Genomic DNA, 14,851 nt, shown 5'->3' on the forward strand with positions numbered 1-14,851 from the left:
TTTTACACTAAACCGAAAACCCACAACACTCTAAATGTAATTAAAGGGAGATCTACACCACAAAAAAGATGAACTCTAAACCAAAACGTAACAGCTTATCCCAACGCAAGAAGCTGTTAGCGAAGATGCTAACAGTAGCTTTACCAACGTTAAGTTCAAGTTACCAAGTTTAAATAAACCAAAAACACCCAGCAGCAAACAGACCAGCACGGAGGAGAGACTGCTACCACCAAAACAGCTCTCCTACTGTCTGAAAGAAGCTCCTTAATGAAGGGAGAAACGCTCCCGGTGATTTTCTACATCTGCGGTAGAGACGAAGCAGCGCATCTGACCCCGGAAGTTGTTGTCCGTTGCTGGGAGACGAAGGCGGGCAAAACAGGAAAATAATCTAGTAGTGGACGGACATTGTTCCGGGTCTTCGGTATTTGGCGGAGATGTTAGTGAAGGCGGAGAAGAGGGCGAACTAGAGGAAAAACAGGCAGATTCCTCCTCTATTTACAAACTCCTGGGGATGCAACAAGTGGGCGCGGTGCGTCGACTTCCGGATCTGACGTCGACAAATTTTTAGAATCGAGCCGTCGACTTCGTCGAGGCTTCGCTACAGCCCTACTCGGAGGAGCACATTGTTCTATACCAGTGGTTCCCAAACTTATTGAGCCGCGCACCCCCTTCTATGTCCCGACCATGTTGACGCACACCCCAGTCCCACATCAGGGCATGGCTATCTATCTATCTATCTATCTATATATATATATATATATATATATATATATTTTTTTTTTTTTTTTTTTATAAATATATCAGATGTCACGTTAAACCAGGGGTCGGCAACCTGTTCCTCAAAGTCCTCAAAGAGCCATTATTACCCGTTTCCCACAGTAAAGAAAACACCGCAGCAGCCGTGGCATTGTGGGCGGGGCCTACCCTCCGACAGCAGAGCGCTGCTCACAACAGATGACAGCAGCCGGTACCGGTCGCTCGTGTGCGTCAAAGCTATCTTTCATAAGAAGATAATCAATAAAACGATTTATATAAAGAGGATCCAGAAGTTGTAGCCCGTCTCTGCCTACAATATTTTGATATTTTTCACCCTGTTGGTGGTTTTACTGAGCAGGTGCCACTTTTGTCATACGTTTCTTTTTAAAACATGTTTAGACTGTTCAGAATACAAATCCAGGCTCTGTCATGTTTGATTGTTGTAATTAAACTTTGTAGGTGGGGAAGGTCAGAAAAGGATCCGATCATTGTGTTTTCCCCTCATTTACAGTGACGGGAGATAACGGCGCAGTGTGCCTGGCTCTGGTGTTAATCAAGTTAAATGATATCTCTTTGTGACAATTTTCACAAGAAAACAGAACAGTTAAAAGCAGGGCTTATGTTGTGTTGACCGGACAGTTCCTGTATTTGGCCGTTTATTTTGACGGAGAAAGAATAGAAAGAATTACCCCGACACAGACGAACTGACACTTTATTCGTTTCGCAAATCGCAGATGTAGCTAAATCACTCATGAAAAGATTTCCTTCTGAACATCTGAGCTGGACATTGCTCAGCGCAGCTCACTGTCAGCACATACATAAGGTGCACAGCGAGCTGAAGATGTGGAGATTGGCTTGGAGCGCGTTGCAGAACCAGAGTGCATACAGGAAGATTCCTTCCACTGAAGCGAGAGTTTTCCAAACCCGGTCTCTCAGAGAGACTTGTCACTTAGAAAATGTTCCCTGATGATGAAACTTTGGCTGAATTGTGCTTGTTCCTGTCTCCAATGTGGCGTCTGAGGAGAGTCCCAGAATCTCACATCGTCTTCAGCTCAGAAAGCGCCTATATGATTACGCACAAGCGTGACGCGTCAACCCGGTCACACAGTCAGACCGGGTTGGACCTGTTCAGGTTTACGCAGACAATCTTTACATTTAGAATTAGCATACAGATGTAAAATTTATGCAGTAAAATATAAAGCATTTTATTTAAATATCCATTCATTATTTTACATGCACAGAGAGCCGCATCAGATGGATGGAAGAGCCGCATGCAGCTCCAGAGCCGCGGGTTGCCAACCCCTGAGCTAGGACATGTGCGGAGGACACACACACACACACACACAAGCAAAATATACTTGTTTTCAATTATGTTTATTGGGCCCACTTACATTTTCTTAGCCCCACCCACAAATGAGTTTCTGGCTAGCTAATGGTGACTTTTGACAGACTTCTCTGAGCTCCGCAGCCATTACACTTTTCACCTCGCGTACCCCCAGGGGTGCGCGCACCACACTTTGGGAATCCCTGTTCTATACTTTCAGTTTCTCCTGTTTAAATCCAAAACTGAAAACTACATTTATTATCATTATCTAAGTGGCCATCGAACCGTCTGCAGCTACTCAGCAAAGCCTGATGCATTTGTGTTCCTCTTTGGTTGACTTTTAGTGTTTTTCTTTGTTTTCTTGAACCTTGTTTCTACAAAACAAGTTAGCTTTTAAATACAAACATGGCCACAGAACTCTCACCCCTCCCGTGTGGTGTCATCCCAAGCCCTCGTCCACCTGTTACCTGAACCCGCATTCACTCAGTAACTCAACATCTTTTGACGTCTTCGACTTTAAATGGCATTTAATCTTTTTAGACTCTAGTAGTTTGTCCTAAAGTTGAAGTGGTAGCAGCCAGCTGTTTCTCCTTTACTGATATTACCTCTCACACCAGTGGTGTTTTGTTGCTAAATAGGGGAGTGCGTGAATCAAGATCCCAGGAAAGTGTGGCGGTTCGGCAAGATTGACAACAGGATGGTCAAATAGTTGCTTTTGAGCAAGAGAAACACTTTATTCATTATTTTTATCTCCACAATATATGTATAACTGTACAATGTTAAAATGTTAAAAGAAATTAAGCTAATGTTTTTGCTGATTTGCCACTGTAGCGTTAAACTTGTCCTGGTGTGGTTTTAATAGTTCTATTGTTAAATGTTTTGGAAATATAAAAAGGCAAATATGGCAAAGTTAAAACACATGTGTGCTGTTATGGTTAATTTTGCACTTATGTTGTGTACCTTCTCTACATCTCTGCATTGTAACATTCAGACTGAAAGAACGATTTAAGTTTTTGATCAGATGCTCTACAAAAATACTTTGAACCTGCAGTAGCTGTGCGATATTGTCAGAAGTCATGAAGAGAAAAGTTAAAGTATTAAAAAGAAAAATAAGTATTTCAATCAGAAATACCATTACCATCTTTTAGTTAAAATAGAATGCGGAGCAAGTATTTTCCTGCTTAGTTATGAATTGAGAATGATTCCTATTTTTATTTCAATGAAATAGAAATATTTAAACGTGGCACCCCAGGGTCTTTGAAATCAAAACACGTTCTTCTCTCTGGCTTTCTAGCTTTTTCTTTCTTGGCTATGCCACAGGTTAGGGAAATGCGTCTCGAGAGGCAGAAAGAGCCCCTGGACCATGCCAGTAGGGTTTCTGATGCCTTCAAACAAAAAGAATACTGGAATTAAATTACTGACATCCCTGATGTTATAATAAATATGTTGGAGGAACATTAAAACAAGATTTGTCCTGCAGAAACCACATTCTTTATTTTTTGTTTGTTTTGTGGAGTAGGGCTAAACAAATCTTTGCCTGGTGTGTAAGGGTTGCAAGAAATCTGGCACACTATCTTGCAAGCCCAAACCTAGTCTGTGTATTTTTGGGGATGTGTTTTTGTGTTATATGCAGGTGGCATGCCGGTCCCATCAGTTCAATATTAAGTCCTCCAATCCCTTTAACTGAGTCCAAATGTCCCTGTGTAAGAGCTGTTGCCCATCCAAATGGGTACAAATAAATTTAAAACATAACTGGTAATGAAATCAAGTATTTATTTTTGCCATAATGTCACGTTTGTGATTAAACCATAATAGGGTAGCATAGTATCTGCCTTGTTTATGCTTCTGTTGTCTACACTGTTGTTCTATCAATATAAATGCTGATGAGGTCCAAGTGTGCTGTTGCCACTTTTAGCCACATCTCTGTAAGCTATCTAATAGAAGTGAAACCGTACTTTATTGAAACCTGGTTGCTTGTACTTTAAATGCATGCAGGAATATATGGAGTTCATCAGGGTGGAGCAATTTGTTTTTAAGCACTTAACTATTGCATAAATTGTTGGCTTCAATCCCACAGGAGTCAAAGCCACTTTCATCCTTTTCCTTCGTGCTGCTCCAAATGCTCCAGGAGCCTACTAAACCTGTCCTCTTTTAGATTGATGCCCTGGTAATAGTCAGTTTCTTTACATCTGTGTTATCAGATTGACTTCTCACAAATCATTGGAAATATTTAATGATATGACTGCTTGGCCAGCATTAAGGAATGTCTGAGTTATAGTCCTCTCCCCTGTTGCTCGTTTTCTCTCCAGAACAGCAAAATAGCTTCATTTGCACATTGGAATTAAAATGTTCTTCTCAGTAATGAGATCTGATGTTGATGTTTTTTATTGGCTATTAAGTATGTTTTGCTACATCAGTCTTTATATACTTTTTCTCTGATTAGTTATGCATGTATTATATTTTATAACATGCTCATGTTTAGAATAATAAGTCCACAAATGCTTTACCCCTTTTAATCTATGTCTTCCAGATGTCCCAGCGGTCTCCTCCCAGATGGGACTGAAATACAGGACAATTATCTGATAATTGGCTAAATCCTCACTGCTATCAGTAAAAACAGAATCATGTGAACCTTCTCTTACCATAAAGTATTTTCCCATTGGAGTTCATCATTCCTGCAGATCAGCAACAGCTGCTTCGTGACATAATTTCATCAAACGGGGTGCGAGTGCGTAGGGTGTCTCGATTCTCAAATGCGGAAGTTGTTGGGTGAAGGGTATTACCCACAATCCATTGCTGTGAAAGAAAAGGCTCAAGTGCCTTTTCTAAAATATGTATTTTCTAATGAAAGTTATTCATTTTAAGAGGATTAGTTGATGCTCTGAAATGTTTAAGCAAAGCAGCAAAGAATGTAAATTTATTTCAAATAATTGTTTGGTTGTTTTTTTTTAAGTTGTTAATAAAGTTATTTAAAAAGTATCACAGCGACTAGCACCCCGGCATCTGTTGCAGTTGATGATGCAATATTCCCTGTCTTAATTCGGAAATTATTTGCACAATTGTGTACTACGCACTCGAAGCCTTACAGCGCACTTCCTCCAAGTGCACTTTGCTGAAGATCGCAGGGCAACTATTGGGATTGGGCCATTCTCTCTAATGAGTAAAAGGCGCATCACTGCCGTGAAGCGCGCCATGCATACAGCTCCCGTCAGCTCAGGCAAGAGTAGGAAAAAAAAGAGATGAGTTTTCTGACACCATGCACCTTCCTGCAATAATTGATGGCTAGCAGCACCTGTGGTCAGATGTGGAAGAAATGGCATCCAAACAGAACTATAGATAAGGAGACAGCACAAGAAAGAAAAAGTCAAAACCAGAGGAGGAGTTTGTTGTTGGAACAAAAATAAATAAATAAATACTTTGTGGGAATAAACATCCCAGCTGCTGTTCATGAGACAGAAGAGAGAATAATTGTGTCTGGATGTGGACAGAAGATGAAATTTTACAGCAGCCCTCATTATCATTCATTCAATTCAATTCAGTTATTCATATAGCACCAAATCACCACAAGAGTCGTCTCAAGCAGCTTCACACAGTAAACAGTTCATTAAGCCAATCAGTAAAACCCAGGAGGGTTCATCGAGTCACTGACTAGTGTCAGAGTCTTTACAGTAATCCTCATACTAAGCAAGCATGCAGCGACAGTGGAGAGGAAAACTCCCTTTTAACTCATTCACTGCCAGCCGTTTCCTGGTCGGTAAAGCCCTTTGCTGCCAGCCTTTCTCACCATTTTTACTGTTTTTTAAAGAGTCACAGAACATTGCGCACTAGGATGATGTCGATGCCAAAACAACCAAAACAAAGTGGAGACTCACCTCTTACATCAGGAAGAATCAACGCGTTTTGCGCTTTATTGGTTCTTTCATAATCCGTTGTTGAATTGTGATCAGTAGAAGCTTTTCCGGTTCGCGCCTCACTTTTTTACAGCAGTGGCCCAAAACGATCTCCTAATACATGGATTTTCTGCTTCCTGATCACGTGACGTGACGTATGTAGGGTTGTCACGGTGTGAAAATTTAACCTCACGGTTATTGTGACCAAAATTATCACGGTTTTTGGTATTGCGGTATTTTTTTAAACGTGTTACATTTTCAGACAACTAAATAAACCCTGTATATCAGGAGAATAGCCCTCAGTTTGTGTCTAAATTTTGCCTAAAATTTGTTATTTTGTAATTTTGTTGTTTATTTGTTTACATTTTTCCCCTTTAGTCTTCAAAATACCAATATTTGCCCATAACTTCTTATTTTTGTCTGTTTGATGTCATCATTTTAAAAATATTAGATCAGATGATACTCAGTACTCAAGTAGCCTTCTAATCAGATACTTTTTTACCCTTACTTGAGTAATGAACCCTATATCAGGAAAATATTGTCCTCAGTTTGTGACCTTCCAGTGAGCTTTGCAGATTTGGGAAAATGTCATCAGGCAGTAATCATTGTTAAATTCATAATTATTCCCGGAGAGAGACCAACTCTTATCTGCCCCTGGGAGCCCCGTAATGCATAGCGTCATTTCAACATGGGGGTGCCCGCGACACGGTTTATATGCAGATAGCGGTGCTGCGGCTGCTTTATATAGCGACTCATTGCATTCTCCCTCAACCCAAATCCTCGGATCACACATTTTAGCTAAAACGCTAACGTTAGCTTGCCTTGCGTTGACTGTAGAGTTGTGGGTGATGGTCACGCAGATGTGTCATGAGATTTGAAGCGTTACTGCCTTTCACAGACACTTTTTCTGCACGTGCTGCAAACAGGATAGCCGTCTTCTATAAAATGTCCCTCGGCATTCTTCAAATATCAAAAAAATGCTCATACTTCCCACTTTGTCTTCTTTGAGGGATAATAAATGTCCTGAGCGCTGCCGTATCCTCCTTTGGCCATTATTTCAGCTTTAGCTTCAAGAAAGTTTGGCTGTAAACAACAAAGTGCGCATGTGCCGCCGGCAACTTCAGCAGATGATACGGTGGCTGGTAAGGGTCACCGTGCCTACACCGCAGCCATGGTAATCCACCGAGATAATATATTTTAAAAAAAAACAAGACGGTTATTATTACTGTCAACTTTTTTACTGGGGTTTACCACTACACCGGTTACCGTGACAACCCTAGACGTATGCGGATGAAGATCGGCTTTAGAGCTGAGAGGTTTGTTCTCACGGTGCGGGGGCTCGTTCCAATGCCCACACAGTAAAAAAAAAATGCAAAAGATGACTTTAGTCGCCAATGGCAGTGAACGGTTGGATTTAAAATGACGACTTAAGTCGTCAGTGGCAGTGAATGAGTTAACAGGAAGAACCCTCCAGAGGATCCTGGCTCAGTATAAGCAGCCATCCGCCACGACTCATTTAAATGTCTTGTTAATGAATGAACCTTCACCTCTGTCTTGTATTGTCTTTGGCCTTTCAATCCATGCTATCAATATTTCTAATATTATTGGGTGTGAATTCATATAAATAATATGTAGGAAAACATCCTTACATATTGGCTTAAGTCTGTCTGTCTATTTAGTGAGAGAGAAATGATTTTATATTGTATTGTAATCATATCAGTAGCCATAGTCATATCTACATGAGTTTCATTGTGTAATTTCCCATTTAGACCAAAATAAATTGTATTAATCTGCTAGTATGATGGATTTCTGGCTACAGCTGCTTCTGCTGAACGAAGCTTCTCAACTTGAGGCTCATCTAAAGCACAAGAACACCCAAGTAGCCCTGCTGTCAACAGCTCAGCTCAGAAGTAACACAGCATTAGATGACCTCAAAGATGACTTGGCATTAAGAAAAAGGAGATGTGTCTGCAAAAGGCCTCGTCCACTGTTGAAAGAGGCTCATTTATTCTGTGCCTACTAAGTTGTAAACCTAAATGACCCCAATGAAACAGTCATTTTGCAGTGGGGAAGGCCTCAAATTCCCCCTTGAAAGAAAATAATCGTAGTCCTCCAGACGTTTGAAAGCCTTTCATTTGTGTGAGTGAAGGTCCAGGGCTTTTGTTAAGTTAGAATACATTTCTCCCCAGCAGATTTGTGAAAAAAATAAAAAAATACAAATAACACATTGGACTGACGTTTTCCATCACCCCAGAGCTCATACGGGTTTTTAATAACTTTAATTTTGTCTTCAATAAGCTTCTCTCTAAACCTCCTCCTGTCTTTAGATAGTAAAGTGTTTTACTTTACTTACTTTAAAGAGAGGACATTGCATATTTATGAACAACAATACAACTGTAAATATGCCAGATTGTAGCCTTAGGCTAATTTCCATCTGCAGTCTTCTGGCAGGTTAATGTTAAAAGAGATAAGACAGACAACAATATACATTTAGAAAAAAATATATAAACAGTTAGGAACATATTTTACGAAAAAGAAGTGGAAGTAAGTGGGAAGTGGATTCTGTACGTAAACTTTCTTAAAAGTGACGTTGCATGTAGGGTTGGGCATCGAGAATCGAGCATCAATTGGAACCGGTTCCAACTGTTCATTTTTCCCGGAATCGCTCAGCGTTTTTTATTTCGATTCCTAGTTTTGATTCCTAGTATGCCGACGGAAGAGGAATCCGCGGCCGATCTCCGTGAAAAATAAACGTGATCTGCAAATTGTGATCAACGCTTTTAAGAGCTGATCACACCAGCTGTCTGTATGCAGCACCGTGTCCTCCCTCCCCTCACGCGGCCTCGCAGCAGCCAAATCTAAACAAACCGCCGAACTTTTACTCCGTAATGTAAACTTTAATTCCTGCAGCGTAGAGTAAACTTGTTAAATACGTCAACACGGTGGATTTAATAGAAGCTTTAAAGAACAAACTCTGGACGGTGTGAGGTGAGTTTTATCTCACTGCAGAAATAAAAACACACACGGAGGGTCAGCAGTCAGACACGTGAGCGTCAGAAGGCTGAACAATAACCTGTAGTATAATTAAAGTCATCATGCTAGAGAAGCTTCTCTGTGGTGGACCACACCAGCTTCTGCCACAATAAATAATTATAATAAATAACTTTTTTTTTTTCCTTGCCGAACTATTTCTGTTGAGTTTTAATGTTTAAAATCTGTTAGATTGTTACTGACAGCAGCCACATTTAAGTTTCACTTTCTGTTCTGACTGAATGCTGCTGCAGCATGGAGGTGTAGTTCTCAGTCATCCTGGACATGATCATCCTGAGAGTTTTAGCTGAAAACAGCTAGACGTTTCTGGATATGTTGGAGACATTTAGCCTCTCATCCCAGAGGCTGCTTCCAGACTTTGGTTGTGGTCAGAAACAAACACACTGGTTGTGCTGCAAGTCTTAATCTTTTTTTTCTCCAAAACATGTTTTTGTCTAAATGAAGATGATGTTATTGTTCATAGAATTAGAATTCATGTTGAAGTTAAGATAATTTCATCAAGTAGGACCTGTGGTTATCTGGCTCATGTAAAACATGTCATGTCTTGCAAGAATCGGAATCAGGAATCGATACTAACGGGAATCGAAACGAGGAATCGGAATCATTCAAAATCAAACGATGCCCAACCCTATTTGCGTATTGATAGCAGGTCATATTGTGTTTGTTTTTGACACCCAGCCACTCGTGCATGCGCACAAAGATAAAGAAATATGTCAACATAACTCCTTTTTATGTTTTTTCCTCTGTCAATTTCAAAAGAAGAAACCTATGTACTAAATACGCTGCAATCGGCATACGAAAGCATGTTGTAATTTTCACAAATAAAAAGTGAAAAAATTATCTCCCCCTCTACTTTTTTCACCAATCACCCACTGGTGTTACTATTGACATTTTTGGAGTTTATAGAGTTTTGAAAACTGGTCCCCCGCCTGGAAGCTCCCGACTGAGGAGAGGAGGAGACAAGCGGACATCACAGAGAGCAAATATTATTATATATTAAAGAGGAAAAATTCACAATGCTGACAGGTCTGTTTGTTGTTGACAAAGTTCTTTGTCTGGTAATGGCTGACTCTGATTCTGAAGAGTAATATTAACCCTCTGATGAAGATATTCACTCTTCCAGTGAGGAAGAAAGTGTCGCTGCAGCTGCGCAGCGACAGAGTCTGTGTGCTTCATGAGAGTAAACACGATTCACACACAAGATCCAAAGCTTATTCGGCCGTGTTCAGGACATGGTCAGTGCAGAAAGGATGGTACAAACACTACTAATTGTGACAGATGTAGCGGGGAATGTAAAAGAAGAAGAAAAGAAAACACCGGGCAGACGTGGTAGATGAAAGTAACTGAAAGTAAAAAGTGCATCACATAATTGATATGAATATTCCAGCGATCGTAATAAAACAGCATTACTAAAAAGGGAAAAACAATACTTTTGAAATCAGTACAAATGCATCATTTTTATAAAGCAAAGAGCAAGTTACCACATGAGGGATGATATGAAAACAGGGTTCACCTGACAGCCTGTTTCAGCCATTTTTTTTTTTTTTTTCGTAAATTTGGTGTTTCGGCTGAAAGCTGAAAAAGCACTTTTGGGTCATTTTCAGTCGTTTTCAGTAGCTGAATTTTCAGTGCATCCCTATTCGACAATTATGGGAAACCTGTTTCCTGTTCTAGAGTTAAGTAAAACATAACTTGACTTGACTAATAATGGCTTTTTATGATACTCATGCAGTTAAATAATAATATAAGAAAACTTTCCTAAGATCCAACCAAGCTACTCAAATGTTATCATTTCAGAACCAGAGGTGGAAAGTAACAAATTACATTTACTCACGTTACTGTAATTCAGTAGCTTTTTTGTATATTTATACTTTTTAAGTCGTTTTTAAAAGCTGTACTTTTACTTTTACTTGAGTAAGATTTTAAAAAAGAATTGTAATTCGCTACATTTTAAATCATATCCGTTACTGAGTAAAAATAAATTATAGGCTTAATAAATTAAAAATATTACGTGTAGGAGCGTCGGAACGGAAAGAGACACCTGCATGAGCGCCACGTCTAAACCGTGGGGGGGGGGGGGGGTACGCTTTTGCTCAAAGACATCAGGTCAGTTCCTCAACTCGCTGTTTCCCTCCTCTCTCCCTCCTCTCCTGTGGGTTGGATCCCGCACCTTCGCGCACCAGTTTGACGTCATCAGAATTCTGCTCGGACTCTGTTCCGTGTTTGAATTGTGTTTCTCTACCGCTCCGCACGGAAGCGGCAAAATAACATTCAGCGCTCATTCAGCGCTCTGCTCATAAAACAGAAGACCTGCAGGCCTCTGTGAGTTAAAACATCCTGATACTGTTCAGGTGTAAACATTGTGCTCCATCCCTGTGTTTGAACACAGAAGATGCTCCTTGATGCCACACATATGTGATGATTTAGCTTGTTTCTTTATTTTACTCCAGAATACGAGAATCAATTATTACTAAAGCAGTTCAGTGTAGTTAAATTAGTCATTCACATGATTCTAACATGCTGCTGTGTGTGTGGGCGTGTGTGCGTGTGTGTGTGTGTGTGTGTGTGTGTGTGTGTGTGTGTGTGTGTGTGTGTGTGTGTTACACATATAGAACTGCATGAGACAGCGTGGTTTCATCAAATCCACGCATCTTATTTCTTGGCTGCAGTAATGGCTCAGGAAAATAACTTATATTTCATAAATAATGACGTCTTAATAGTGTCTACGATAATGTTTAATCTTATCTTTGGTCTGGGAGGTGTAACTTATGATGATACAAGCCTTTTAAAACATGTTAAAGTGTTACAAGAGGAGATAAATGCATGAATTTAAAGTTCATGTTTGGAGACCAACCTTCACAGTGTGGAGGCTCACGCTGGTGAGAAGACACCGTTAGTTCTAGTAACACCTGGGCTCCCAGGACCTGTTCTGACAGCATGGACCTTTAAGGATTCCAGTTGGATGATTGGAGGATTATTTAGGAGGATTGGAATGAACAAACTGATTTCAGTGGTGAAGGGTTAAATGAATGAGTGAACCCACTACCAAGGATGAACTCTGCTAGCTTTAAAAATCAGCTGCTCTAAATAAGCATGAAGGTCAGAGAGGAGCTATAGGATGGACACGAATAAAGGAACTGTAATGTAGAGGTAAAGTAGGGCAGGGCCAACGTTAGCAGCTGTCATACGGTCCATCTGAAATGTTTGACTGCATTAGGCTTGTTATATTATGTGACAGGTTAGAGCACAGTCTCATGTTAGAGTTTTGTCATGATAACATTGAGATACCTCACATATTGATGGCATCTAAAAATTAACTTTTTTTGTTTCAAAATAAAGAATAATTTTAATCACAATTGAAACTTACCATCTGCTCTCACTGATTGGATAGAAATCCCTCCTTCAAGCTGTGCGTGTTTGAGTGTGCGTGTGTGTACACACGAGCGAATTGTGAACTGGCGTTGTGATTTAGCACTACTTAGATGTAGCCATCCTTACGCTGAAAAAAATATAACTAAGTAACTTTTACTTTGAGTACATTTTGCTTACGATACTTTTTACTTTAAATTGAGTAAAAATTTAGGCAACTTGTAATTGGGTAAAAAATTATCAAAGTATTGGTACTCGTACTTAAGTAGGAAATTTTAGTACTCTTTCCACCTCTGTTCAGAACTATGATCAGAGCTGGACACTTCCAGTGATTTTCTCTTTAAACATCGACATTTCAGATTTTTTAGAATGTTGCATTCAATTCCTCTCACAACCTTGCATCATTATCACAACGCTCTATTCAGAAAGCGTTGATAGCAATGTTGTGGTGAGTTTGCAGCTCTGCTTGTGATCTTTTCTCTCTCTTTCATGCTTTTTATATCTCACCCCTCCTCCTCCCTTCAGATATCGGAGTAATCTGTTCTTGTCTGTCACTTCTCCTAGGCTGATAAGGCTTGGGAGAGCCTTGCTTCTGTTCAGAAGCAGATGTTCCTCTTTGACAGCATTGACACCAGCACAAGGGCCTTGGCTCTGTGAAATACTTCCTGATAAGGCAGTAGAAATGGACTTTGTTGTTTTGTTTTGTTTTTTACTATAACTAAGACTGCTCCTTGGTGAGATAGATGCTGATGTCCACTCACAAAACACATTTTCTTTGTCCCATCTTGCATTTCTGATTCAGGGTATTCAAATCATGTTTGTTGGACAAAGGTTGTTTGAGTCATGAGAGCATTATTATCTAGCCTCCATCAGTAGGAATATTTTTGAAGAAAGGAAATGAGGATGATGTTATTGCTATGTTGTGAATTGTTTATTTTTATTCTTTTCTTTTTCTTTTCTTTTCTTTTTTTTTCTTTTTGCAAAAAGCAGCTTTTGTCGAACCCAGCACTTTGAGGAGTTTGTTATCCGCTGGATCACCAGCATGCTCAGAGAAAAAATATTAATCTCACTGTTTACAGAAATAATCTGTTGAGATACATAAATGTTAAAACACTTCAAAGTTAGCACTGCCAACATAAATTCTGATTATTATTAATATTAGCGGGGCTGCTTGGTGGAGCAACAGGTAGTGCTTTTGCTTTGCTGTGGCTTGAAGGTGCAATTGCTCTCTGGCAGGAGTTTGCATGTTCTCCCCTTGCATGCATGTGTTTTCTTTGGAAACTCCGCTTTCCTCCCACAGACCAAAAACATGCATGTTCAGGTTTATCGGAGAGTGAATGAGTGTCCCTGTGATGGGCTGGTGACCTGTCCAGTGTTTCCCTCGCCTCTCGCCACTTATCTGTAGGAGTTACCAGTCAGGAGTTATCAACCCTGCTGGGGGAAAGCAGTTCAGATAATGAATTATTTGTTTGTTCATTCATTAATTCATTCACCTATTCATTCATTTGTTAGTGTGTGACAGACTGGTGTAGGGTGTATTGAGAAGCTGGTCTGATTTTCAGACTCCCATCATTTGTAAGTGTGTGTGTGTGTGTGTGTGTGTGTGTGTGTGTGTGTGTGTGTGTGTGTGTGCACATGTGTGTATGTGTGTTTGTGTGTGTGTGCACGTGCGTGTGTGTGTGTTCTTTTTATTAAACTGAACTTCTAGAGCAGCAGTAGCTCAAGAGGACAAGCGGGTTGCCCAATAATCAAAGGGTTGTAGGATCGATCCTGGCTTCTGGCAGAGAATGCTGCTGCTGTGTCCTCGGGCAAGACACTTAAATGATAAATGACCCGCACTTGTATAGCGCCTCTCAGAGTAAGGACTCCAAAGCGCTTTACACTTCAGTATGTCATTCATCCATTCACACACACAATCACACGCTGATGGTGATGAGCTACAATGTAACCACAGCTGCCCTGGGGCGCACTGACAGAGGCGAGGCTGCCGAGTACAGGCGCCACCGGTCCCTCCGACTACCACCAGCAGGCAAGGTGGGTTAAGTGTCTTGCCCAAGGACACAACAGCAGAATTCTCTGTCCGGAGCTGGGTCGAACCTGCAACCTTTCGATTACTGGACAACCCGCTCAACCTGCTGAGCTACTGCTGCCCCAACTTAACCCGCCTTGCCTGCTGGTGGTGGTCAGAGGGACCAATGGCGCCTGTACTTGGCACACTTCACATCTTTCAGTGCGTCCCAGGGCAGCTGTGGCTACAATGTAGCAAATCACCACCATGATGTGATTGTAAGTGTGCATGGGTGAATGACTAATTGTGTTGTAAAGCACCTTGGGGGGTTCTAGGACTTTAGAAAGTGCTATTTCTAATGCAGTCCATTTGCTGTTTTTGTTTGTGTTTGACCAAACTGACCATTTTGATGAGGGGTCTTTTTGGGGCATTTGGACAAACTAAATCTTTCAG

At 40.6% G+C, this 14,851-nt stretch overlaps 1 protein-coding gene across 3 annotated transcripts in view; it reads left to right on the forward strand.

Annotated features, from left to right (window-relative positions):
- enox2 (ecto-NOX disulfide-thiol exchanger 2) overlaps positions 1-14,851 on the forward strand; it is a 338,606-nt gene that overhangs the window by 204,292 nt on the left and 119,463 nt on the right. The gene's annotated exons all lie outside the window — the stretch shown is intronic.

Source organism: Nothobranchius furzeri, chromosome 1 (genome assembly GCF_043380555.1).
Source record: "Nothobranchius furzeri strain GRZ-AD chromosome 1, NfurGRZ-RIMD1, whole genome shotgun sequence".
Lineage (NCBI taxonomy): Eukaryota > Metazoa > Chordata > Actinopteri > Cyprinodontiformes > Nothobranchiidae > Nothobranchius > Nothobranchius furzeri.